This window comes from Cygnus olor, chromosome 4, assembly GCF_009769625.2.
Source record: "Cygnus olor isolate bCygOlo1 chromosome 4, bCygOlo1.pri.v2, whole genome shotgun sequence".
Taxonomy (NCBI): Eukaryota; Metazoa; Chordata; class Aves; order Anseriformes; family Anatidae; genus Cygnus; species Cygnus olor.
The window spans coordinates 36,721,955-36,746,681 of NC_049172.1; the positions used below are offsets into that span (position 1 = coordinate 36,721,955).

The following is a 24,727-nucleotide window of genomic DNA, read 5'->3' on the forward strand; positions in this document are numbered from 1 at the left end:
TTAGAACTTTCTTTTTTCTAGATTCACTTTCAAGTCTTGCAGGTATTGGTGTTAGAGAAATGAGTAATTTCTGTTGTTCAGACAATGGATTTTGAATTCACAGGCATACAGCAGAAAAGGATGAAGATACTTTGAAAGTACAATTTATCTGGACATTAGTATTTGTATTTTTGATAAAAGCAGTCCCAACATAATCTGCAAGAAAATGTCTCCAAAGCTACTCTTTTAGTACTGTTTTCCATATTGTACAAATAGCCTGTGAAATAACAAAATCTGATTTTATGCTCATTTGTCTCGTAATTGAACTTAGTTCCTGAGATTTAAATTTGATTTAAGCTTTTCCAGACTGGGAATTTATGGGACAGAGTGATGAGGAAGGCTCTTAAACTCCACTTGTGTAAACAGGGCAGTCAAGAGATCACCTGAAGTACCTGTACACTTCTGCATGCAGCCTTGGGAAAGAACCAGGAGGAACTGGACATCCACACGCAGCCACAGGATGATGGCCTTGCTGGCATGAAGGAGATGTAGTGGAACAGCTCACATCACCAGAGTGCTGCAATGACTGGATATAGGCTCGTAAGGAAAGATGAGCAGAGAAGAGCAAAGGGCTTACAGTATACTGTGCATAGGAATGGATCAAGGACAAGGAGCTGTGATGTACAAGGAGGGTGAGACCTGACAAGAGAAGGAACTCAACATGCAGACATGATGGTGAGTACCTGCTACAAGATGCCTGATCAAGGAATTGGATGAAGCTGTCTTTAAACAAAGGAAGATGTCTCCCAGTTGCAGATCTGATCCTGTTAAGATACTTAAACTACCCAGCATCTAATGGAAAGTCAAGATGAAAGGCACAAACATGATGTTTCTGGAGTGGTGCTCCACATGAGAAAGGCTGTGTGTCTGGAGTTCTGGGTGCAACTTCGGCCCTACTGTACAAGAGAGATTGACAAACTGAAAACTCAGACACTAAAATGGTTTGGGGGTTGAACACACAGCCTGAGGGACTTGGGTTTGTGCATTGTGGAGAAGAGAAGGGAAAGAAAGGATCTAATTGTTTGTTTGTTTGTTTTTTCCACTACGTAAATAGAGATTATAGAGAAGATAGACTTAAACTGTTCCCAGAGGTGCACAGTGAAAGAACTGAAGGAAACAACTACAGTTTCCCCTTATACACAGCAAAGGAAATCTGACTGGATATGAGGAAAAAAATCACAGTGAGGGCAGTTACACAGTGAAGGAAGCTGCTTAGAGAAGTTGTGGAAGCTCTGAGGTATCCTTGGAGCAACCTGCTCTAATGTTGAAGTTAGCCCTGCTTTAGGTGGGAGGTTGGAAGAGATGACCCGCAGATGCCTCTTCCAATGCACAATATACAAGATTAGGCCTTGAATTAAAATATTTCTGTTTGTGTAAACGGGCTGTTGCCTACAGTTTTGTCAGGGCCTTCTGCAACTGGGTCTCAAACAGTAAGACTGTTTCAGTTGTTTTTTTCTTTGATCAAGCCAAAATTGTTAAAGCTGGAATTTCCTATGCTGAACTACTTCTTCAGGCTAGTGATTTTCTTTTAAGTCCCATCAAGAGTTAATTCAGTCACTTCCAAAAACAAATGAGCAGAAATGTGCATTTTTTCTCTGATATTAAAGAAAATGTTTATAACGATTTAATTAAAGCTGTGCTTTTTAGTAATGTGTTCAAGTTTGGCAGCTTAGAAAATCTGCACAAAGTTGGCCAAGTCATGAGTGGCTTAGTTTATGTAATTACAGAAGAGATTTGTTGGCACTGAGTATTTGGTCTCCAGCAGTCTTTTTACAATCAATGTACTCTATCTCAGAGCTTCAGAGAGGCAAGCAGAAATTTTGGTATACAAAAAGGCTTCCTGCAGGAACAATGTGGTAAAGGAACAAAAATCATTGATGCTGCATGTAACGCAACACTGGAGTTTGAGTAACATGACTGAATGGAGGCACAGATAAGAATTAAGGCAGGGTGGAGGTGAAAGGAAGGAGTCCTTACTCACATTGTAAATGAAGTGGGAGGATTTATGAACTCTAAAGTATATTGTTCTCCAGAAATTGAAACCGAATCTTTTGCTCATTGCCTTCCCATGAGTTCATAACTTTAAAAAGGTATTAAATCTTTAATTACACTATGATGTAACAATTTCTGTTTTCCCTCACAGGATTTCTGAAAAGATTGGATTCTGTTTACTGAACAGACCAAGCACCTGAAAGAGACTGTATCAATGTCTTCATTTGAAAAAAGATGTGTACAAAAGGAGTCAGATTACAGGAAGAAAAGCATGGGTTTGATGACAAGAGCAGTTGAATGTAGCCCCAAAGAACTGAGTCCTGTCCCTGACTTCATCTCTCCATCTCCATGTGATTTGGGCAAGTTTTTTAACCCAGATTTTTCACAAGTGCCAACAATTTTCTGAGTTCCTTCCTATACAAAATCTTGATTTTAAGTTGCTTTGTGTATCTGGCCTTAGGATGAGATGCCTCATGCTCCCCAGGCATATATTTCTAGTCGTTATAGTCAGCTAGCTCAGATGGAGTTTTTTTCCAGTGCAGATGGCTACAGTTTGAAGAAATGAGTGCCATCCACAGAACTTAATTCAAAAAAACATTGAATTATCACAGCTACAACAGAACACACTTGGGGCTGTATATAAACATAGAGAATCCTAGGGCATGCTAAACAATCTCTTAAAAAAATCAACTCCAGGTATCACATACCAGACCCTAAATCTTTAGGTTCATCTATTTTGTTTTCCCATTTATAAAATAAAACTCTTACTTTGGGGTTTTTGAGAAAATGAACTAATTCACATTCAAAAAGCCACTTGATACTGTGCTGCTGAGTGCCATAAAGGGTGAGCAAAAAAAAGCTAAAATTAATTATTCTGCATTTACAGCACATTGCAAGGAATGTGCAGTAAATCAGACATGGAGGCATACAAAAGAAGAATATCTGATTTTTCTCATTATATATATATATTATAGTCAGGGTACAATTACATTTTTCTGTTCCCATGCAATTAATTACTGTATTATAAGATACAGTGGGACTTAGGCTATACACTTTTTAAAAATCATTTTAAAAGAATTAAAAATAAATAAAACAAGAAAAAGAAAGCTGTAAGCACCCAGGCAGCATGTAAACCCCAATCCATTTGATTTTTGCCATCACCAGTGTTTGGTGTTGGTCATTGCAGGGCCAGCTCAACTCCTGGAATCCCCAGGCTGACTGAGGACAGGGAGCAGTGCAATCCCAGATGGCTCCCAGTGTTGCCTTCCATCTCATCCCCTTTGCTGCACGTTGGTGATCTATGCTGCATGTAGCAGCCCTGAGTGCAGTTAATTACGGTAGCTGTAGTATCAGAACTCATCTAGCCTCAGGAGCATGAAACACTGTTTGATCTATTTACCCTGCCAAGAAGCAGCATAAAGGGAAACTCCATCTAGCAACTACAGCATTACCAAAGTACACTCAAGCAAGGAGACAAACCATGCTTTCTGTTTTCCACCACAGGCTACGATAGATGAGCCTGCAAAAGATTACTGTGACTCCCATTCCTGTGTTCTTAAAAAGAATATTACAAGCACTCTGTTATAATAAGCATGCAGATGTCCATCAAAAAAAAAAAAAAATAAATCAAGTTTGATGCAGCCTAGTATGACATTCAAGCTGGGAATACATCATTCATGGAATGATAGAATCATCTAGGTTAGAAAAGACCTTCAAGATTATCAAGTCCAACCATCAGCCTGACCTACTGAGTCCCATCACTGAACCACGTCCCTTAGTGCTATGTCCACGCATCTCAAATACCTCCAGGGAAGGAGACTCCACCACTTCCCACTGCAACCTGTTTCAATGCTTGACCATCCTCTCCGTGAAGAAATTATTCCTACTGTCCAGTCTAAACCTGCCCTGGCACAACTTGAGACCATTTCCTTGTGTTCTATCACGTGTCACCTGAGAAAATGGACAGACACCCTCCAATCTTCAACCTCCTTTCAGGAAGTTGTAAAGAGCGATGAGATCTCCCCTCAGCTTCTTCTTCTCCAGACTAAACAAACATAGTTCCCTCAGTCGCTCCTCATAATCTTGTTTTCTAGTCCTTCACCAGCTTTATTGTTCTTCTCTGCACATGCTTGGACATGCTCAATGTCCTTCTTGTAGTGAGGGGCCCAAAACTGAACATGGTACTCAAAGTGCAGTCTCACCAGTGCTGCTTACAAGTGGACAATCACATCTCCAGTCTTGCCAGACACACTATTTCTGATGCAGACTGGGATGCCATTGGCCTTCTTGGCCACCTGGGCACACTGTTGGCTCATGTTGAGCTAGTTGTTGACCAGCACCCAAGTGCAGCACCCGGCATTTAGTCTTGTTGAATATCAGGCAACTGGACTCGGCCCATCGATCTAACATATCCAGATCCCTCTGCAAAGCCTTCTACCCTCGAGCAGATCGGCCGTACCTCCTAACATGGTATCGTCTGCAGACTTACTGAGGGTGCACTCAATACCCTCATTCAGGTCACAGATAAAAACATTAAACAAAACTGTTCCTAAGACTAAGCCCTGAGAAATGCCACTGGTGACCAGCCACCAACTGGATTGAACTCCATTCATGACAACTCTTTAAGCCCAGCCATCCAAACAGTTCTTCACCCAGCAAACTGTATACCTCTCCAAGCTATGAGCAGCCAGTTTCTCCAGAATACTGTGAGAAACAGTATCAACTGCCTTACTAAACTCCAGGTAAACAACATCCATAACCTTTTCCTCATTTACTAAGCAGGTCATTTTGTCATACATAGAAAGAGATCAGGTTAGCTTGGCAGGATCGGCCTTTCATAAACTCACACAGTCTGCTTCTTATAACTCAGCTGTGTCGTATGTGCCGTGTGAGATTCAGGAGAGAGAATCTCTTCAGGAGAGAGATATAGGGCTTATACAGACAGATACAGTTATTTTTGAAAGTGTTCTTCTGCTGATACTTTTTTTTTCTTACATGCAGGTTGGTGGCAATAACCAGCTGCAACTTTCAGATGTCAGGAGCATAGATTTCCATTTTCCTGCAATACCTCTCCCTAGTCCTGGAAGGGCAGGTAAGGTTCCTACTTCTCCTTCTATGAAAACAATGACACTTTGTCACTTGCCAGAGGTACAAGTAGGCACCACTGGTATAGGTGCTATAATTCTTAACTAGCAGTATCAAGGAAGGCCACTGAGATTTTTCATCATGTTGCATACAGAATTGGTAGTATGTTATTAATAGTTAACAGCATATTAACTGTTAATATGGCATTTAAAATATGTGGAGTGAAATCCTGTCAGTGTTGTTTATTCCTTTACATAAAATGGGCTTTCTACTGAATGAGTTGTTTGCAAGACCATTACCTCAAAAACAGCATTGTCGTATTTTGTATCTGCACATACAGGATTTGTGGGAAATGATAACCTGAAATTACCAATGAGTTCAAGTCCTTGTCCCAGCATAGACAACAAATTTCTCCACACCATCCAGATCTGTTTTTAAAACTGTAGGGAAGAAAATTACTAAGCACTTGACATTCTCAGACTTCCAGCAGAGACTGCAACCAGGGAAAGGTACAGTGGGAGCCATTTTTGGCTAAGCTATTCATAATATCCCTCTACTCAAAAATAAATTGCAGCCAGCAAATTTGTTTCACTTGTATTTTTATTTAAAAGTGGCACCTTAAATATATGATAATTTCTAGTCATCAGTGGATTAATTGTGCAACTTTGATATAAGATTTTTAACTGTCGTAGGGTCAAACCTTCTAGTCTACAGGTATTTTTATAATGCAGGCTTTTAAAAACAGTTCATCAGTGGGCAGGAAATAGACTTTTTCTGGTAGTTTTTGAGCATTAGCACTAGAGTTAATTGTTAAGCTATTAAACTATAGTTTTTAATTTATAGCAGCTATAGTAGAAACAGTGTCTGAGTGATTGCCCTTTGCTACCATTATAGACATACCTCATCCGTTATATCATGAAATACTGTAAGATGGTTTGTAACAATGCTTGTTACCTGCTGATAATAACCTATCAGCAAGAACAACAGTTAATTATATAGTACATCTCCTGCTGGCAAATAACTGGCTTCCAAATATTTTTGTTGCTCTTCGCTAATTTCTTCAATAAAAAAAGAATCAGTGTCTTGATTTTACACTGGTACGTTAATTTATGAATGGAAGACAGAAATCTTGTATTGTTGCTGAGGTGCCTGAATTCTTTGTGCTGTCACCACAGTATAAAAAACTAGCCCCATCTGTACATGAACCCTGATGGATGGGGAACAACAAGACCTATAGCACTGATCAGCTACAGGATGTGGAACAATTCTCAGCCCAGACCTCTCACAGAGATATGCAGAATATTATCTAAAAGCCCTCAGCCCTGTGTAGGTGGGATCTCTGCTTACAGTGAAACTATTCAGACAGCTTAGATGAGATTATGTCTTTCTGCAATATTTCTTCCTTCAGATTCATTCTAAGCATGGTATTGTAGGACCAGTCTTGGGAACAGCACTGACCCAGCAAGAGCAGAAGAACCTTCAGTACTGAGGAACCTTCGAGAATGGATGCAAGCAGCTAAGGTTCATTGTTTGGCACCGAAACAGTGAGAAGGTAAATTGTTCTGGGATTAATGATACAGAATTGGAGGTCCTTTTGCCTATGAAAGAATAATCTGTGTGTTAGGTACTGGGGACTTGCAATATAGTTCTATCCCTTTGAACTCCTGCTCAAAATGGACTTTTGAGCAGATATTCCCATGAGGACCTGCTAATAGTCCTTTCTACCAAGGTTTGGTCTTTGTGGGGAAAAACAGTCACTTGTTTGCAAATATGTCAATATTTATTCCCAGAGTCCTGTCCTAAAAAAGTCTGTAGAATGGGAATCAGAAATCTAGACTGAATGAGAATAAAGAATAAAGAATAAAGAATAAAGAATAAAGAATAAAGAATAAAGAATAAAGGAGTGTGGGAAATACTAACAAAAACTAAGATGCTGCCTCATATACATTTCTCTGAGTAATAAATAGCAGATAATAAATAACAGAGAGTAGAGTCGTCCCCTCTCCATTTCTGAGCAATTTTCAAACATACAGATTAATGACAACACCTTGGATTTCTATTTTCAGGCACAGTATGTTTTATCATGTCCTGATGGACAATGGAAAGAACATCATCACTGGTTATAATGTATCTATGACAGTGATATTGAACAACTTTGTTAAAATGTTAACATTATCTTTAAAATGTTAAATTATCTTTAGAGATAATATATCATAAAGTTGTAATAGAAAAAAGCTAGGTTTGCCTTGTCCACATTAAGAGACTCAGAATACTACAGCTCCTAAATATAATTCCAATTTGTCCTAAAAGACCTGATAGTTAGAATATTGTTGTTTTTAAGAAAGCAACCTGAAAAGCTGCTGTCATTTACTAAAATACACAATTTTGGGATTCTGTATTTTTGGGATTTTTCTGAAGCAAGCTGACGTGAGATGGGACTTTTCACTCCTCAGAACAAATCTAGCATTATATTATTCATACTACCTAATTACTCCACATCAGCTTGTATCTCTGTCCTCTGCAATCCCTCTCTATTTTCAGTGAAGGTCTGGAATGCCTTAGAATGGATCTGACCATAATATTTTTTTCCCAAAGGAATTCAAAAAGTTCTAAAGGCAGTAGGATACAGAATCTTACACTCCAAAGAGCTGGCAAAGGTGACCTTTATTGAGTTTGCAGAGCTAAAGTAATTGTGATAGGCTATAAAGTCATACACGTTCTTAGAGTTTAGAACAGTACAATAGGCTCCAAAGGATTTAATTTGATGCCTACATTTGTTTAAAAGTATAATTTGTTTATACTAAGTTGATCTATAATTATGTATCTTGTTCCAAGATAAAATAGTTGAGTGAAATTTTTCCATTTGTCTAGCACATGTCAAATTAATGGGTAAATGTAAATAGAAGTAAAAACATTCATAATGGGCAAAGGAATTGCTATGCTATTGACTATTTGGAAAATATAGCAAAACATGCTATAGTAATTATAATCAGGAGCTTGTTCTGCAATATCAAACTCTTTTAAGGGTAAGTAGCACAAATATACTTGCTGTATACAGAAGAAATCATCACTGTGTTTGTGCACACTGAGGAGGATTTCCTATTGATGGGTTTCACAGAGGTAATTTTGCAGGTCTTAAAAACATAGTCCTTCACAAGTTCCTCTCCAAATGTCCATTTCCTCCTTCCTTTTGATTTCATTAGGCAGAAGGAGTTATTTTAACAGCAGACTCATGAATGCATTTACTTAGTTGGCTTACTAACTAACGCCTCCCCAGTGTACTACTATCAGCTGTTGTGTCTGTATCACCGTTTTCAGTAGGATTCCACTTGACTGCAATTTTCAGCTCCCTATCTACATTTAATGTTCTTTCAAGGTATACAGTAAGATGGTAAATAACTTATCTCCCAGCCTTTTATCTTTGTCCTTGCTTTGTTCACTAGTCTTACAGAAGTGCCTTTGTTTTCTCCTCATTTTTGCTTTGTGAGTTTGTTAGAAAACCATGACAAAATCTCACAGGCTAGCACCAATTTTCCATGCTTGCTAATGTCTCTCATACAGCAGAAACAGTGAAACAGGCGCTAGGTAGGAGGTTAAGTATAATACTTAAAGTATATATTTTACATTTCTAACAAATATTACAAGACAATTTTAAGAAATGTTAAATAATTGGAAACCAAACAGTACGAATTCCCTCATCCTTTTAAAGAAAGGAAGAAAAAAAGCAAGAGGATGTTAAAATTTGTAATATACTCACAAGCCTCGGAAAAGCTGTGGAGCAAGTTGGCACAGTAGTTAGAATAAAGTTTGCACTAGTGACAGCACCAAATGCTCCACCCCCTTCTCCATTCTCTTTTACTTTCAGTTGTTATATAATAATTTGGGACTATATTTGTACATAATACACTGTGGAAATTACTCACACCACAAAGAGGGATTTCTCTCGCCCACTTCTGAGCAATACTCAGACGCGGGGGGAGGGAGAGGGAGGGTGGGAACAACATGGGGAAAAGCACATGTCTCCATTTAGGAGGCAGGCAAACAGCTGACAAGTACGAACAGCAGCTGCTTGCGGTCCTGAGCAGCAACAGTTACGCTGATACCTCTAATTCCATATAGGGAAGGAAGCACACAGTTTGTGCCCTTATCTTTACACAGTCCCCTCCACCTTCGTAGCTTAAGTGTATCCTCCCAACCAGAACTCCAAAGACTTGCTTAATTTGGAAGCAAAAAACTGTAGCTTTTTTGGTGTAATTCCTCCTCTTCTCAGCAGCCTGAACAGTATTTTACACAGGAGGGAAAGAGAAGTTGCCTTTTGAGGCAACAGCAAGAAAGAGAATGGCCGTGGAAAAAGGCTGGCAGGACAGAAAAGATCTCTAAAAGGGGCAAGATCTAGTTTGCTGCGAGATGACAGGGCAGAGAGGTGTACTAGGCACAGGTGACATCAAAAGTATATCCTTATAAAGGAGCTGAAAAAATACTCTGTGAATTGCACAGAACTAAAAAAAAATGTGGATTTTAGCCATGAAGGTAAGTGTGGGTTTAGTGTCTATGATAGCCATAGGGCATGGCAGCTGTAATCCTGAAGTCCTACATAGACACCTCACAAGGAAAAGCCTTTCTACTGTGAATTAAACTTAAGTTAAAGTTCTGAAGATGAGGCCTAGTAGCTTTCAGAGTGCTCTCAGGTTTCCAGGCACCATCACTTAGCTATGTAAAGGTCATGCACTCCAGAGGCAACAGTGAAAATGGTACTTCCCATCTGTGCAATCTTCTTTTTGTCCCCTTCTGCATTATTCTGGGTGCTGGTTAGTATTCTGTATGTGTAACACACTGTGAGGTGGTGAGAATATTCTGCGGCTAAATGAGAGAGTTTTAGCAATGGACCTATCACCTAACTGAAGAAAATATAAGCTAGAGTTGGGCTTTTCCTTCCTGTTTCTCAGGGAAATTACATTTTTTTCAGGAACAGTATTTATAAAACTTGGTAAACAATAACAGTTAGTTTCCTGTGCTAGGACATTCTGTTGCAGCCAGATTCAGAAGACATACTTAAGGACCTAAATGGAATCATAGAATCTTAGAAAGATTTGGCTTGAAAGGGACCTTAAAGATCATATAATTCCAACCCCCCTGCTGTGGCCAAGGACACTGGACCTGTTTGCTCAAAGCGCCATTAACCTGGCCTTGAACACCTCCAGGGATGGGGCATCCAATGCTTCTCTGGGAAACCTGTTCCAGTGCCTCACCACCCTCTGAGTATAGAATTTCTTCCTCATATCTAATCTAACCCTACTTTTTTTTTTAGTTTAAAGCTATTACCCCTTGTCCTATCACTGCACTCCCTGACAAAGAGTCCCTCCCCAGCCTTCTAGCAGGCCCCCTTTAGGTACTGAAAGGCCACTGTAAGGTCTCCCCCGAGCTTTCTCCAGACTGAACAACCCCAACTCCCTCAGCCTGTCTTTATAGGATCAATGCTCCAGCCAACCCCTTGATCATCTTTGTGGCCCTCCTCTGGACTTGTTCCAATAGGTCCATGTCCTGTCCACACTGTATCCTGTGGTACAACACTTGGGTCCAGCATCCATTCTGCAGAGAAGGCAGTGAAATGAAATGCAGCCACACTGATTAGCTCATGTATAGGATCTGATTCAGAGTCACTACCACTGCAAAGGATCTTACAGTACTTTAACAGAAGACAAAAAATTAGAACTCACAATTTCACGTTCTTCCCAGACCCTTGTCTCTGTCACACAACACTGCATCGATGTGGTCACTGTATCATGGTCCTTGTTTTCTGTCTCAGTATATCTCAGTATAGAGGGTTAACATTACTTTATAAGCAGTTTGGCAGACATGGGAGGTGAAATCTACCACCACTGGCAGCTGTTGAAACCTGGGCAACGTTTGAAACAGAAAATTAACGTACAGACTTGGCTGCAATTCTTGCTGTAAGAGTACAAAAATACATGTGAAAAGGAGGTACCAGCATTGGAGGAACAAAACCACCAGCCTACATGAGTATTTAAACCAAAGTAACATACTCGTTTATTTTGACTGTCCTGTGATTAAGGGCACTAGGCACTTCTTCTTCACTACTTCAAAAGTAGTCATAAAGATTTGTTGTGGATGAAATATTTGCACAGATCTGATGCATCAGCGATATAAGATTAATTAATTCCTTTATGGTAAATCACAAATTAAATTAGACTGTATGATTTTTACTTTAGTAGCACTTAATCATCAGTTAATCATTAGCCTATTTAACACAGTAATTCAGTAGTGTTTGCTACAATCAAAACAGTGGCTTAGTTAAAGATTTGTAAATGGCAGGATTCACACGACTTACGACAAGATATTAGCAGTTTTTATATAGCAAGGGATAGGGGGGTTTCTATAGGGCAAGGGATTAGGTATTTCTGTACAACACAGTATTGGGGATTTATAAATGCAGCTGCACGTTCAAGAACTTTTTTTCTTTTGGTGAATTACTTACCGTCCTCTGCCTTTAATGTCAGGCCTCAAGTGAACTCCTCACTTTTTTCTACATCAGTGCATACAGAGGTTGACCATTGAACCCTGGGGAGTCTTGCCCTGAGAAGCATCCCACCTCAGGGGGAGATCCTAGGTCACAGCCTGCTGTGGTCCTGGAGAACTCAAAGGGGCTCTTCACTTAGGACCAGTATTTATAGGACCGCAAGATGATTGGCTTCAGTCAGTATTTTCCCTGGCCACAATTCATGTTGGGTGATTCTCATGTTGCCCACCAACTGTACAACTCCAGTACCTTCCAGGTTGTACAGGTCTGCTATCCAGCTAGCACAAGTTCCTGGTACAGTTAGGGAGTGCCTAATCGTTCCAACTCACTGCACTTAAAATATATACTTTTCTAGATTAATATAAAAGCTGTTCCTAAACATTACAGTAGTTATATATATAAATAATGCAAGTGTCAGTATATATTATGCTGCAATAGGGTGGCAATACCACCTGTAGTCCCTCAACTTTTTTTCGTTTGTTTTCTTAAATACACAAAAGTGCACTTCCTAATTATACACGGGATATTTTATAGCCATCTAAATATTGCTAGCCATATCAAGGTGTTTATTTATAGCATAAATAATTATTATACTGTCCTACAAGCAAAATATCCCCTTCTAATTTATGCAACTTTCATTTATGGTGGACAAAGTGACGAAGAATGTGAATAACTTACATCATGTGAACAGTAAAGTGAAAACATATATGAATGTAATTTTGAAAATTCAATGAGGTAACTGAAAATTCAAACATGACAATCCTGATTTGAAGCAACATAGTCAAAATTTTTTGTTGCTTCACAATAGCCAACAACAGGTTTGGTTTTGTTGTATTCTTAAAAGTTTGCCCATAGTCTCACAAAATGAATTCCTTTGAAATTGATGTTACTTCTGTCACTGTACACCCGGGGAGCAAAATGGAGCACCAAGAATCACTGCAGGAGAAAAAGTGAAGTGGGAAGGAAGAAGACTTCTAGAGCAATGAGGTGTTGTGGTAACACAGGAATGCTGGATTTTTTGGAGGTAGTCTTGAAAAAAGGCTGTTCTTGCTGAGCCGAATCACTTCAGCAAGGTGCCCAACCAACTCATCTTATACCCAGCTTTCTTTTGTAAATTTCCAAATGGTTAAAGATGAGACTGCACCTTTCTTTTCTCACATACTGTCTCGGTATCAGCTCTTTTCAAAGAACAGTCTTGAAATGAAAGCCTTCTGATAAGAAATCTGCTTTGATAAGACTTATCAAAGCATAACAATTATTTTTTAAACTGAATTCAAAAATGTTTAGAATCTCTGAAAGCAAATATACAGGCAGATACAGAGGACAATATTTTCAATTTGAATAGTGTCTCTTCCTGCTGTGCTCGATTTTTTCCTGGAGGGCTGAACTACCATTCCTTCAGTTATCAGCCTCATAAATTACTGCACAGGAAAATGAGAGATCTATTGTTTTCTTCCTCTAGGTGAAAGAATGGATATAAGGAGCTGATAAACAGGTGCAACTTTAGCTCCCCCCACTCCCACTGTGGCAGCCAGTGGAGCTAACTAAGGAGAAAACAGCCTTCTGCCTCTGAGGAGTCACATCCCAGTTGTATTGCTGGCATTCATCATTGCTGTATACCAAGAGCTGGGGCATTTGAGCCAAGGTGAGTTTTGATTGTAGTGATAGTAGCTAGTAACAAAGTGCATAATTTCTGAATAAGAGAGGACAGTGGGGAACTTGTGTGATGAGGGACTTACGTAAATCTCTCTGGTATATGCTAGGAAGGTGCATTTCTGTAAATTACAATCTTTTCAACAAATCAGACACAAAACTGAATTTGGGAACTGTCCTGCCCCAGTTCTGTAACAACACATAAACCAACATGCAAGTCTGAAATAACTATATGGCAGGGTTATTGCTGTAACAGAACACGTTATATACTAAACATGTTACTAGGTGGGCATTGTGTGCCTTCTGAAAATTTAGGCATTTCTGCTTCATGGTTGGTATAGCACTTTAGATAATCTGTCTCTTTTTTATTATAATATAGTACAGTGTGGTACATTGCATTACATTGCATTACATTATAATGTGTCCTAAATTATAGACTCTTCAGTTTAGTTATTAAAAAAAATCTAGCATCTCACAAATGCTATTTAATTTCTAGACACATCTGGAGAAAGATTAATATTCCAGCTTTCAGAAGCATGCATAGTATTTTGGGCAAGTTATAATTTATCAACTATTGCCATTAAGTATGAGCTATTCCTATTTGACGAGATAGTGTTTCCACACAAAATCATATCAATTGCTAAGTTAGCAAAACTAAAACAAAATAAAAGACATTTAAAGTTTAAAGATGAGTAGGAATATGTTTCTGAATCTGTGAATAAAGCTATCATAGAGAAATGCACAGTGGAGTTTCAGCTTTTAGCTTTTTTTAGCTTTTTTTTTTTTGGATTTGTGTGTGGAACCTCTGATCTTAAGCGTTATGTGTAGTGCCCTGCAAACAGACACAATTCTATTTAGACTGCATGCTTGCAGTATTGCAGCCTAAAAGTTTTCCAGGATCCAGGATTAAGAGTTGCTCCTTAAATTGCATGACAGATATAGAAAATCCTTCTCGAATAAAGCAAGTATATGAATAAAAAAGCTGCCTAACATCCCAAAAGGCATATCTTCATTGTAGTGGTTCTCTGAAGTTACACTTGTGTTTCTTTCTCTTGAGTTAAGCAACACTAAGTACAGCAACTAGACCACAAAAATCTCATGGTCCACACTGCCTCTGTGGTCACTGATGTAGAAATACTACATGCCAAACACATAAAACTGTTAGAGAATCTATTCCTTATTTAAGCTCTCAGCTAGTTAGCATAGAAATAATTCTCTACTTAAATGCTTTTTTGAAGGGAGGTGGTGTGCCACCGGACTTTAGAGGACTAGGCGTTTTCTGATCTGGGTAGCTGTAGTTCCATGCAGCACCTTGAGAGACATCCTGAGTTTGGTACTTTCTAAATGAGCTAATTAACAGAGCTCAGAAAAGCCTTTTTTGGGTTTAAGTATGTCTGGCTGCACTGGACATGCCTCCAGCCAGGATCCCTATCTCAGCGTCCTCCACTGAAAGCAATGTCGTTCTTAAGTTTAAAGCACACCAGTCAAAGTGTGGTTGTTTTTTCATTTGTTTTTACAAGACAAGCAATTTATAAATGTTTCTCATCAGAAATTCCAGAACAGTGAATTGAAGAATCAAACATTACAAGAATGAAACTGAATCACTTTGATGATTTGGGAGCAGGGTGGGAGGAATTCTTGTCTTCAGAGCAAACAGTTTGGCAAAACAATTTGCTCAGGTCTATCAGTCTTAGTCTGTGTGAAGACAACCTCTCTGAGGTTAACAGCCTGCTTTGCCATTTGTTATTAGGTCATTTAGACATGCAAGGAAATTAGATTCTAACCCATATGATGATGCAAATAAGTAAGTTCTAATAAAAAGAAATGTAGCCAAATAGTCATGGCCATGTTCTCCTTTTTCCTCATTAACATTAAAATGAAATAACCATGACACGTGTACCATATTTCTCATTTAATAATACTGTTTTATAGTTTCATTGTACTGTAATATATCAGCCTCTTTAATGCCTATAGCTTTTGTGACAAAGGTAGAAATCACTCAGTGGAAAGCAGTTGCTATATAAATGGAGGGAACAAGATGTTTAGCTTCCATGTGGACAGACTGGAAACTTAAAAAAAAAAAACAAAAACAAACTCTGTGTAACATCCTGTAATTACACAAAAGAAGGGAAAGAGTTTTCTCAAAGTAGTTTAACTTAAAATTGGTTGTCCCAAATTCAAGGTTATCTTTAGTTTTGTCATATTGCATCAAGGTTACTAGGGTATATGAAGAGCCTTTTCATATATTATGTCATGCTTCTATACAATTGAACTCCTGCATCACCACAATAGAGTGCTCACTCTTTTACATGAGGAAAAAAAAATGCTTTCTCTAGGGGATCTTAATACGTGGCATACTATGAAAAGAAAGGATGCATGCAATGGGAGTTATCAAAACCCTGGCTTGCTAATGAAAAGACAGTGTTGTGAAATTTACTACCGATAGTTAGTCATTTATCATTTCAGTCCTGGTTGTTTTCTTTTTGTTGGTTTGGTTTGGTTTGGTTTGTTGTTTTTTTTGATAGCTTATTGTTCTCAGATCAGCAATTTTTCCTGTCTTTTATTTCTTATATTTCCCCAGAGCATCTGTTATTCAGAAGAAACAGCTCCCTCTCAATGGCATGCCATTGTTTTCACTGGCAATGCATGGGACGCAGAAATGCTCAATATGCACAAGAATAGAGATTCACCATTTTTAACTTCTACTGCTCACTCTGAACTCTTCTGTCCTCTGCCTTAGGACTGTCTAGCCAAAGTCACAGAATTTCCTTGTAGGAAATCATAGAATCACGTGTAGAAATGAAATGTGCAGGGAATTTCTAGTCTCAGGATGCATGAAGTGTATATTTCATGCATCCTGAAAATAGCAAAAGAAAGGATATTTATGGAAACAATTTCCAGTATTGGGCCATTGAACTCTTTGTCTAGTGTGCAGTTCAGATGAATCTTCTATATCAACATCCATAATGGGATTGACTCACAGATTCAAACAGTGGTCCATGTAAGCAGAGACTGTGAGGGTGACATGGCTGCTGCTCAGACCCATGGCCGGGCCAGGCCCATCCGGAGGGAAGTAGAAAGGTCCACAGTTCTCAGAAATGTATGAAGTGACTTTTAACTGTGTGAAAATTTCAGGATGTTCCCTACCTCTGATTTAATACTTCCATTTTTGATTACTGTCCAAGGGGATACTCAAGCTGTAGAGATCGGCAAAATACAGAAAGACCAAAGACTGACTTCTGCTTTGTGTCTTAGCACAGAGTGTAACGGAGCAGCAGCCTTTACATTGCAGCTGCAACAAAGTGCTTTTAAACTGGGGAAACTGACAATGAGCCAACACTCGTCAGTATATTTGGATCAAAGTTTCTGTGTATTAAAATAAAAAATGAAAGTTAGTCAACAGATTATGGTATTCTCTGCAGAGGTGAAAATATGGGGGAAAAAAGAGAATCCTTGTTAAATAAAAAAAAAAAAAAAAGATTATTGAAGAGATGAGAGCCAAACCACTCAAAATTCATTATTGTTAATTTAGCCTACTTTGGTGTGTCTCCAGAAACTATTTGCAGCACACTTTGTCAAATATAACCAAATAGTAGTATCCAAAAATATCTAAAGTATAAATAAAATTCATATATACTGAATGAACACATCTTTATCAGTACAGGTAAAGATGTTTTTTCACTGGAACAAAGTTGAGACTTTACCACTATGGAAGGGAGTTCCATACTCAGTAGTGATATGTGGCCATTAGAATTCATGTATGTATTCATTTAACAAACAAATCAAACTTAACCTCAGGAAAATGCACTACCTCAAAAAGATTTCAGCTTGTGAGAGTGCAACCAAACATCATAATGCTAGTCCATAAGTCCTATGTAATGAAGCTACTAAGCAGTGAGCTTGCAAGGCACGTAAATGTAGTCAGTGTAAGTATATGCTGGAAGAACAATGGACTTGTCACATGAGAAAGGCTAATAAAAATCTCTCCAATATCTTAGAGATGCAACACTGTGACATTTCTTGTCACTTTATGGATATATAAATTACTGGCAACTTGTCATTTACTTGTTTTACCACAGGATTCCTTCTGAATCCCACTGGATTTACCAAAGACCAGCTACTTTCGTGTAGCTCCCACTGTAACTGATTTCCTTTCTTCAAAATGTATGTTGTGTGGCTTAGCGGAGGGATAGAACTGGGGTCCTGCTGCTAGTGCAAACTACTTTCTTTAAACCCTTCCATGTGCTTATACCAGTGGAGTCTCTGTGATTACCTAGATTTACACTACATACAGGTGGTACATACAGATTGCATGTACTACTTTATTCATCCATGGGTGCCTGTATCAAATCAGTTTTAATCTACTCTGATACACGTATCAACAGAAGCTTAGGCCTAAGATACTGATAAACACAGTTGCCTTTTTGCATCCCAGAGCAGCAAGAGATCCATTTAATCTTTGGCAAAGGGAAGGACTAAGTCTTTGCAATGAATGTATGAAAAAGTGATTTGAAGTTTTGCTGATGGTGCAAATTCATAGTACCCTAAACCACAAGGTCTTGAAAGCCTTTCCCATCATCAGTCACCCAAGTAAGCCTTTGGCTGTATTGACCAGCATTGTTTGAAAACCTGTGTGCTTTACTTTAGCTTAGAAATGTAAATTTTAGCTTAAAATGACTTTGTTGTGGTTTTTTTTGCTGATTTGTACAGGGCAAATCTATGAAACTGGTGACCTCAAGGCTGACTAGGGAATGTAAATGTCCACTGTGTGACTGCTGAAGGACGGGAAGTGTAACTTGAGGGTTGAGAAATAATGGGAACATAGATATAATTCGTGTTCATTTAAAAATAGCTACTTCCTCACCTGAGAAGAAAAGCTGACTTGCTGTGCTCATTCACGCTGTGATTTCTGTTTGCGTGTTAAGGGGTGGGTTGGGGGGGGCTCTCTACTTTGTTTTGTTTTCTTATGCTTTGTTTTGTTTCTGGTGATTACCAAAGACCTGTTCACATTAATAGGAAGCTCAACTCTTATAGCACTAGTCTCCACCTACTTTTTCCCTACTGAAGAAAATATTAGATTTCATGGTCCTGTTGACCCATACTGTGTCTTTTGAAGAAGAGTGCTGCCGCCTTAAGGAGGCAACTTCACTCTCCATAAACTTTTATCAGGAGCAGAAAGCTTCCTGTGCAAGCAAATAGTAATTCAAGAGGTAATGCTGGATATTCATATTGTCTCTGTCCAAAAGTGTTTGTTAGGAACTGAGCTTTTACCAAGGATTTGATTATTTACTTGCTCTCCTCCCACCTCAGCAATGGCTGCCCTCTCCAGAAGGTGGTCTATGGCTGGTTATCCCCATGCAATATTTGAGCGCCTGAGTGTGCAGATTTTGCATTCAGCCTTTCTGTCTTGTAGTTTGGGCCACTTCTTCATTTTTTCAAGGTTATTTTGCAGTCTGCTCTTCCCCTCCAAAAATGTTACATTCCTTTTGTTTCATACTGTCTGAGATTTCATCAGCACAACATTCATTTGATTGTTGCGTTGTGAGAGAAAATGCTTAAATAGTATTGGGTGAGCCACCTGTATTCATTTCTTTATACTACAGTAGTTTCTCTGTGAGCAGCACTTCCAAGTCCAGCCTTCCAACCCGTAGTGCCCACTCATGCTGGCAAATTCCTTACTTGCTTATATTAATTTCATATGACAGCATGTCAGAAGTCTTACTGGAGTCAAGGCGACATGACAGCTATTGCTTCTCCTCTGTCATTTAGACTTGTTATCCTGTCACAAAAGGAAGGATAATTTGGCATAATTTCTCCACAGCAAAATGTGTTGGGTTCTTACTCATTGTGTTGCCATTTTCTCCGAGTATTTCTTCTGGTAGTTTTTCAAGAGTGGGAGATTATGTCTAGACATAATCTAGATAGGCACTCTGTGCCTATTTTTCTACCAGTCTGGACCTTAGCAGATCAGTCAGAGTTTCTTGAAGAGAAGGAGATGGGAAGCCCACACTCAGCCAAACCAGTGGTCTGTTAGCCCAGAATTCAACCTGCTTACTGTGCACTGGCCAGAAGCACCAAGGGAGAGCAGGAGAGGAGACCAAGGATAATGGAACCCTTCTCAGGTGGTACCCTTGTGTCCTCCAGAGGTCTTTCAGGCCTTCTTTCAGGCAGTAAAATTCTGCAAGCTGTCACACTGTTAAGCATCAGATCTTAAATATGGGCTCTGCATGGTTTGTAGTTCCTATTAGTTCACTACTTGTTCTCTACATTTTTTCTGCTAATAAGAATGTGCACCTGAAATTTTTTTGGTGATACGATCCATTCTTTGTCATAAACTTAAACTTTAAAATTTTATCACAGAAGCTATGAGTGATTTTCAGTTGTGGCATCTTGACAAGTCAAATGTGTATTGTTTTTGAAATATTATTGTACCTAAAAATATGATAATGCCTCTTTTTGTGTCTGGTAGTAAATGCATTATGTCTCTTTTACAATACTTCCATGGGGTTGGAAAATACAACTGTTTTGTTATATCAGGGCCCAGTTTGGCCTCAGGTGAGGGTACATTTGGCTCATGAGCCCTGAGTTAGGTTAATCTATGGTTCTTCTTCAGAAAAAAACAAACCTTTCTGTGTAAATATTTGGAGATTTGGGACCTGGATTTTTCAATAAGGTGTAGGACATTGCTTGACAAACTGGCTAGTCTAGTCGTGTAAGGTGTTGCAGTAAATGTCTATGTTTCATTTACCCTCATGTCTTCAATCATTTGTTCACGCTTCAGGACTTGACGTGGTCTATTGCTATAAATTTGTAGATTAGATGTCTAGAAAAAAATTAAATGGAGACAAAATAGAAAGTGTTGTCTAATGATGCAGTATACCCTTCACTTTGTATCCTAAATAGATGTTCAAAAGAAATAAGAGGCAATAGTAATTTGTTTGTATACGTATCTGAGTCTATACTGGATACTATTAAGTGTATGCAACTTCAGGAGTTTTTTTAATTAAGCTTTGAAAAAATTTCAGCACATTTTTGTATTCTCGACTTTAAGCTTTCTTCTATGGTTTCTATGATCCATGTGTCAAGCAAGGAAACATCAGCTAGTATAAACTGATATTTCCTCTAGTTTTGCTGCTACATGATCACTGTCTTCCAGTACAGACAATTTTGAAATTTTCACTTCCATGGAAATTACCCCAAATTCTACCCAAAGAAAAATGTTATATGGCTTTCTTTTCAGCTGATACAGTGGCTTATGGTGCTATAACAAATAAACAATAGAATGCTAATTGGCATCTATGGAATAGATATTTATAGGAAAGGTCAGTTTTCTAAGATAATTTTTCATTTGGAAAAAGTTCACTTTTGCATTACTGTCATGTAGAAAGATAAACATATTTTAAAGCGTGAATGTCAGGATTAGAAATAATGACCCTGTGGGTGAAACCATCAGCACGGAATTCTTGAGGAGGATTTATGGAAGATCTTCATATCTAAGAATTACAAGGACAGAAGAAAGCACTGACTTTAAAGATTAGACAATTCCATGTGGCAGATTGGCAGTGGGGGTTAGCAGATATGCAGATATGCTTTAAGGCTTTAAAAAGATTTGTGTTCCAAAAGATACAACCAACTTAATTGGTTTTCTAGAACCTTTGACTCTGTTCAGTGTGGGACAGTGTGAAATAATAGACTGTTCTAGTAAAGTATATGAGCATTATTGCAAAATAGAAGAGAGGTCAAAGGAACATGTTGAAAAGAAGTAGAAACAGATTATTTCAAAATTGAAAAAAAAGATAAACACTGAGAGGAGCTCAGTAGTAATTTCATGTTTCAGCATAGTTCACTAAAGTTTGTAAGTTTTTAGACAAGATCCAGTTCAATAAAGCCCCAGTTCAATAAAGGTTATCTTAACTTCTCTTAGCCAGATAGTCCAGTATCTGGTATCCCAGTTGCAATGGATTTTCAGGTGGGATGTAGGTTTTTTAGCAATTAAAATAGTCAAGTGTTTATTTTTTCTCATCCTATTTTTTTTTCACACACCTTAGAAGCTAAAGAGATGGAGAACTCCAGTGTCTGTAAGCTTTATCCGACAAGTTATTTTGCAGTTGGTACAGAAGTCATATGTCATAAATTATTTTGCTATTTGTGAACAAATCTTGACTTTGTTAAGATTTCTTTCTTTTATGTATTTAGAATTAGTACTGCAAATTCAGGTGTTTTCTTTGTCTCATGTGGAATTGAAAAGTACAATATAAAGTCCAGAAATTAATATTTATTTGCAGTATGCTATTCCTAGTAAGTAGTATGTGAAACTATGTGGTAATGTCTGTTCTTTGTTTACATGAGCTGACCAGTATAAGCTTCCTGTTCTTGACTAAACAAATCTTACAGTTCGGTTTCCCTTTGTCTGTAAAGGAAACCATTGTTGAATGAAGGATCTTAATGAATACTAAACCAAAAAGGTGCACAGTTGAAGAATTTACTTATTTGACTACCCTGTGTCAGCGAACACGTGACATAATGCTTATAACCCCGCGTAGCCCTAAACTTGCTGAAAAGTGCCTTGTCTGACAGAAAGCTAGCTGGACATAATCTTTGCTACTACTGTAGCTAAGTGTGTACTGCACGTATTTTCCGGACTGTACAGAAGTCAACTACTTTCAGACAACTAAAGCAACCTGCAGCAGAAAAGAAACAGGATTGATTACTTCAAATAAAACCTTATCTTGTTACTATCAATAGCATAACTGAACTGATACTTCACTTTGAGGTATAGATGAGAAGTATTTGATTTCTAGTCTGTTGAAACAAGCAGTGTTTTTTCCCCACTGGCTTTGAGGAGCATCAAGACTCAATTGCAAAACATACTTGTTTGAATTGCATGTTCTGCTTTTGCTATCAGTTTTAGGAAGATTTATTTAGGCTATACATACTAGCATGAATATGATTTTGAGGTTTTGTTATATATATACATACATATATATTTGTATTTCCATCAACAACCAAAAAGTGTCTTAGGTAAGTTTGAACAGGTCATAACAACTTTGATGTTAACCCATGTAAAAACTTCTCTACCCAGGGAGATTGAGAAAACTAAGACAAAGCAATTATAGCAATATGCAAAAGTGAAAAGTTTAAAACACCTGTGGCTTCCCATTTGGGAATTAAGTTACTTTAGCTCAAATGACTTGAGCAGTAATCTAAGAGTAAAGGTATACATTTCCATTCTAGGAGATTGCAGGTAAGAAATGTATATACCAGCCACAGGTTTTCACCTTTTGATGGGATGTCATTGTGGGAACTGCTGAAATAATATAATTCTTATCCTGCAAAGTGCAGTGACTTTCATAGTTCAATATGATTGTTTTGTTGCTATTTTAACACTTTCATTCTGTCCACATAACTGACTATGGACAAAGTGTAAAATTCTGGCTTTACCAAAAATAGTGAAGCAAGGATTGCATAAAGAGATTTTTAGTTGAAGGATGTTAATGTTTTCGATCTTGGCAAAGGAGTAGTTGCTGTAACATTTTCTTTTGGCCACAATGATTACTGTGAAGAAAAGATTTGAATATGAAGAAATTTAAATTTCTGAGTCAACAAATACAAAATGAACCTTGGGTTTATTTAAACCATCTTTCCCTCCAAATTGCCTTTATCTTAGTTTGTTTCTCTTGCTGTCTCTTCAGGATGTTTTTGCTTTTCTTGTTTCCCACTATATATACTTGTGTTGGTTTGAAGATGTGTTTTGATGATTTGTTTGGATGGATCAATTAAGGATGAAATATATATTTATCTAGAAATGTTTATTTGTAGAGGCAGAGGAAATTGTGTAATTTTTCATGTGTATATTCAGTAGATTGCCTGTTGTTTATGGTACTGTTTTATATCATAATTTAGAAGTCTGAATTGTCAGATCTGACCACCCAAACTTCTTTTTCTAGATGAAAACTGAGCCTCTCTGTAAAATGCTTGTAAACTGGAATTCTTTGCAAGGTCTTCTCAGCAAATCAGTTCAGTGCAATTCCAGGGAAATGCTTATTATTATTTTCTTCTTTCCTTTTTGTAATCACACCTTTATTTTCATATCATATTTTCTCATCTAGTATTTGCTGGTTAAGTAAAAAAATTCTCTTCAGTTTTGGTCTTAAGTTTTCAATCGTCACTTTCCCTCTTAGATTTCTTATGATCTCCTGAAATTTAGGCATATGTTGCCTCTACAATTCCATTCTAGCAGTCTGTGTTGTTATGTGGTGTACTTCATATTCTTTTCAGGCCTATATGTTTGTCTATTTGCAGTCTCTGGTAAAACAACATTAATTTATTTGAATATGCTAAGCCTTTTGAGATTATATTTCTCTATCTTTTTGAAAGACTGGTCTTTTTACTCAGTCCTTCAAGTTGACTAGTTTAACAGATCAACCTGTCTTGTAATGTTTCAGAAACCAGCCAGAAGCAAGATCTGTCACAAGTCTACTTAATTAATTGTCTTACTAACCAATTATCTTCGCATTATGGAAGAGTCTGTAATATCAAAGTGCTGCTCTGTAGAGCCTTTCTCACTGAAAGTAATATCAGTTATTAACAATTGGACTCAGGACAAAGGGGACTGCTGGTTACATGCTTAAACCCAAACCTGAAAATGTAGTTTTCACGTTCAAAAAATGCTAATTTTTTGGCAACAGAATGAAACATAAACCATGCCCAGTGAGAAGGGTATGTTATATCTAATACCTGTTCAGCTCTAATATCTTCTAATAAGACTCTCACTTTGAAGCCAGTAAGAATACTAGGTTACTTACAGTCACTGTGGACAAATCCAAGGTCTTCTGGAACAAGGCATCTTAGACCACCATGAGACACTCCTGTACTTCATTCCTTTTAGCTTCTTTTATGTTTTTCGTTATGATCTTCCTGTTACTGAGAGCTCTTCAACCTTCCTGCCCTGAAGCGATAACAAACTGCTATGCAAGGGACAGTCTCCTAGATCTGAGCCAGCACCACTCCATCTGCGGTTTAGCAAGGGTTCGTGGAAAAGTAGCTGGGCCAAATATTCTTATTAAAAGCTGGTTATGTCATCTATTTCTGAGAAATCATTTCATTTATGCATAAAACTGCATTAGCCGGACTTAGCAGGACTTTTATTGTCCAACAGTATGGAATTTTATTTTATTTTTTTTTTAATAATGATGAATCCCAAAGGTGTCTTTATAGCTGCAGTGCATCGTCTGCCTGCAGTCATGGGCCTTCCCCCAGCTTTGATCACCGTCTTATCAAACAATGCTACTTTTGTGAACTCTATGCAGAATTTTAGTATGGCAAAATTTCTCAAAGGACACATTTTATAGCTAATCTTTGGTAATCGTCACTTAATTTAATCGAAGAAGAGGGTGAGAGGGCAAGAGGCTTTATTACTGC

At 38.0% G+C, this 24,727-nt stretch overlaps 1 protein-coding gene and 1 long non-coding RNA gene across 14 annotated transcripts in view; one reads left to right on the forward strand and one right to left on the reverse strand.

The window, feature by feature from the left end:
- The window catches only part of IL15 (interleukin 15), a 64,475-nt gene that overhangs the window by 33,843 nt on the left and 5,905 nt on the right, over window positions 1–24,727 (reverse strand). For 2 of the 6 annotated variants that reach the window (XM_040554813.1, XM_040554805.1), the window contains exon 1: window positions 8,873–8,999. The exons of 1 other annotated variant lie outside the window; for it this stretch is intronic. The gene's annotated coding sequence lies outside the window, so the exon portion shown is untranslated. Of the gene's footprint in view, window positions 1–406; window positions 566–5,485; window positions 5,556–8,872; window positions 9,000–24,727 lie in introns of those variants that run through there. 3 more of the 6 variants (XM_040554807.1, XM_040554804.1, XM_040554806.1) reach the window with 3 other exon arrangements.
- LOC121069080 overlaps window positions 603–24,727 on the forward strand; it is a 97,777-nt gene continuing 73,652 nt past the window's right edge. For 7 of the 8 annotated variants that reach the window (XR_005819233.1, XR_005819230.1, XR_005819232.1 and 4 more), the window contains exons 1-4: window positions 603–714; window positions 5,032–5,122; window positions 6,524–6,667; window positions 13,116–13,298. This is a non-coding gene — a long non-coding RNA (uncharacterized LOC121069080). The remainder of the gene's footprint in view (window positions 715–5,031; window positions 5,123–6,523; window positions 6,668–13,115; window positions 13,299–24,727) is intronic. The other variant, XR_005819234.1, reaches the window with a different exon arrangement.